Genomic DNA, 3814 nt, shown 5'->3' with positions numbered 1-3814 from the left:
GAAGTCTTTTCCACTGGAATTCGAAAACCTTGACTTCATTTCCTTAATATGATTGTTATCACATGTCACTTCTATAATATCAAGGGGGGGGGGGGTGTTTCTTAGGATTTTGGCATTCCCTACATTTCCTCTTAATTAAGGGAGTCTTTAATATCACATCCAAAGAATGAGTTTCTTGATTTTTTTGCTAAAGTCAAATTATTTAATAAATCAACCTTTGGTTTCTTTGGTTTATATTTATCTCCTACCTTCTTCTGATCTAGTGCCTAGAAATCTTACCTTGATATCAATACCAAGCAATCTATCCAAGCATCCTTTGATTTTCTTGGAGTTTTTTATTCTTTGCAACTTGAATTCTTCACCTCCAACATATTCTTTCTTAAGATAATTTCTAATATCTTTTGGTGATGGGAGAAATATAATTCTTTTTAAAATAGTTGTTGAGACAATAACAAACAGAGTTGCTTTCATGGTGGACTTCATAATTTTCTTTTCTTTGAGACTCTTGATTTGCGCTATGGTGGGATTTTTTTGTAACAGATTAATTTCATAATTCTCTTCCATGGCTTTCTTCCTATCGATGAAGGGCCTCCAAGTAATTTTTCGTTCTCACAACTTATAATTGGTAATTTTCATTACTAAAAACAGCATGAGTTATTCATGAAAAACTATTTTTGAAATCCATCGCTTCCCTCAAAGGTCAGTTAAGAAAAATAGCTCTAGATCCCACCTATCAGGTTTTGAAAGAAAAAAAATTTAGGAAAATAACAATGGAAGAAAAGTTGAAGGATAAACTATGTATTGCACTACAAAACTTTACATTATTGACTAACAAAAGACATGTATCTACAGACTAAAAACCAAACTGAAATAGAAATCAATTCCTAAATACTAGGTGCCTAATTTAATAGAATTATTGCAACAGGAATATCTAGAGTTCTAAATCAAAGATTAAACATATACACAAATGATTCCAAGGCCTTCAATCTTGAACCTCACATGTATAACTCTTAAGCTTCTACATTATTGTCTTGAAGCCACATCGAGAAAGCTTGAAGAGAGTTCATAACAACTCTTTGATGCTTTTGAGTAAACTCAAGGAGAGCAGGCAATGTGAAGTCAGGATATAGTTGAGGGTTGTTGTAGTCCACCAATTGAGTTGGTGGACTCACCATCTTATCTTTGTCTGGACAAAGAAAGAAAGCAAGAGATTTTCTAGGAGTCTTGTTGTTAACCACTGCTCTATGCAGGGAACTTTTGTTTCTACCATTCGATAGGGCCTGCAAAAGGACAATCACCAAATATGTTATATTCAAGTAGTAAGTCTAAGAATTCCTGATGTATATCATTGTGCATCATGTGGAAAGATCTTATAATGTTTTTCACCAAAAAATGTATTATTTCTTTAATTGATTCTGTTTATATTATTTGTATGTAATACATAATGCAGTAGCTTATTATATAGTTCCAATTTGTAAATTTGCTTACCATAAATGTGTTGTCTATGTTAACCACAAAACATTAAAATTTTGACTGATGGAGTACCATTTGTTGTCCACAAAAATCTGAAGTCCGTTAACAAAATTTTGATGGAGAACAGTTCATGATGGTGGATCATAGTGACGCCCTATTCCTAAGGTGAACTCTGGTTTCTGGCTTAGGGCATAATAATTGAGTCTCATTATGGATTCATTATCTTCGAAAAACTCTTTAAAGTGGATCTTCTGTACACCTAGGCTTATTCCTAAAAGTTCCATGATCCTAAGAGAAACTGTGCTCATGGAATTGCAATAATCTTGATAAACATTCCAGTGTAATTAAAGGGGAAAAAGGTTAATTCATTTACATAATCAAAAAATAGAAAAATAGATACTCCTTTTGTTTCAATTTTTATGTCTTATTTTGATTTGACATAAAATTTAAGAAATTAAAGAAAGACTTTTGAATTCAATAGTCTTAGACAAAAAATATATATAAACTGTACAAGAATATGATTTAATTTAGTGGTCTTAAACATGTCATGCCAAAAAAGGAAAAAACCACATTTTTATGAAACATACCAAAGAGAAAAGTACGACAAAAGAATTAAAAATATGAAAACTAAGATAGTTGATTGTCCTTACCCGAGATTTTTAAAACTTTCACCCAATGTCCTTTGGAAATACTCCTGAACTATGTGAGATTAGCCTTCGTTAGCAGATTATCGTAAATAGAGTGTATCTTTCCAAGGTGGTTTTGAAGAAAACCTTCCAGTAAAGTTGCTGGCATAACCACAATGTTCACCTATTTTCCTTTGAGATTTTTGCTTTTAACGGAGAGGCATGTCAAAGAACATGTCCATATAACGATGTGCATTAGAGATGAGATTAGCATCAACTCCGTGGTTCACTATAAGAAAAAACCAGGACTTATGCACACTTCACCCACAATCCTAGATGCTTGTTGGGCGACAGCAGGGTCACCAGAAAAGAAACCCCTTTAGTCAATAAGGGGAACATGGAGTTCTTGTGCTACATGATTAGGCTTCTCGTCATCTCGCCATATACATTGTATGAGAATGTTGGACACATTTTTCATATGGGATGCATCAAACATAAATGGGTTTTCCTCACCAAGCATATGTAACGACTTGTTACCGTCTTTATGGAAAAGATAATGGGAAAGGAATTTGTGCCATAAAGCTTTTGAGTAGTGACTTGGAAATTTCTAGCCTAGGCTAAACTTGGATGAAATCTAAGACAATTGAGGTCAAGGAAAATCTGGTAATAGACTAGTGGTTTGATAATGAATTTGATCACATGAGTGGATAGCCAAGACGTTACGAATCTTGTACGGTTTTATGGAATCAAATCTGGGTGAGTAGAATACTCGAAATTGATCTTAGCATGGAAGGGTAGTTTTTGAATGTCCAGGTTTGAAGGTGTGTCGTGAATTGTAGCTTGGAACTCAAATTACGAGCTTCTACCTCCGTGCAAGCTGCCAAAGCGGGGTTAGTTCCCCTAGGGTAGGGCTGTTGTGGCGGGACAATCGCAAGTTAATTTAGGGAATAACCCCAAAATTATTATTTTTATGCAAAACTTCGTTCTTGAGAGCTACTAGGTGAACTAGAGCATTAATTGATAGTTTTCCAAAATTTCTAGTGCTAAAGATAAGATAATCACTCACCTAATCCATAAATAGATTCTTAGAACTTAGAAACTTGAGTAATTACCATTGGTGGAGGGTTTTGGTTTAACAACCCAAAAACTAGTAGGCTAAACTAGAGCTCGACGTTAGGGTAAAGGTCCGAGATATAACTCCCCGTACTTAAAATGGAGGGTTTCAGGTTAGAATGCCAAGGTACGACCCCCCCAAGGACTAACCAAGGGTCCTTGAGGAGGACCCGAAATTCTTCCCCAAAAATAGTGATCCACGAAAGAGACGCACGCCCCGTGGGTGAGGGGTCGTGGGTCAGGGTCCCAGAAACACTATTTCAAACCATCACCCACGCTTGACCAGCACACCCCGTGGGTCTACTCAGGACCCGTGGGTGTGGTGTCGTGGGTGATGCAGAATGCTGGTGTCAAACGATTAAGTAGGGGCTTGTGGAATTTTCTGGAATTAATTAGCTATTAAGTGATGTTATTTTACCCTAGATAAGACCAACTATATGAAAACTTTAGAACCTTAATTAATTCCTCCTAAATCATTAATTAGAAACCCCCAACAGAAACCCAATTCCGTCTAAAAAATCCTCTCTTAAGAAGAAGAAGAAGAAGAAGAAGAAGAAGAAGAAGAAGAAGAAGAAGGAGGAGAAGAAGGAGAAGGAGAAGGA

General features: G+C 35.7%; 1 pseudogene; it reads right to left on the bottom strand.

Annotated features, from left to right (window-relative positions):
* Nucleotides 1–1010: 1010 nt before the first annotated feature.
* Nucleotides 1011–2619, bottom strand: LOC125864904 (gibberellin 20 oxidase 1-like; annotated as a pseudogene).
* Nucleotides 2620–3814: the final 1195 nt, after the last annotated feature.

This window comes from Solanum stenotomum, chromosome 5, assembly GCF_019186545.1.
Source record: "Solanum stenotomum isolate F172 chromosome 5, ASM1918654v1, whole genome shotgun sequence".
Taxonomy (NCBI): Eukaryota; Viridiplantae; Streptophyta; class Magnoliopsida; order Solanales; family Solanaceae; genus Solanum; species Solanum stenotomum.
The sequence above is the reverse complement of the archived record's forward strand: the minus strand, read 5'-3'. Positions and strand labels throughout refer to the sequence as shown.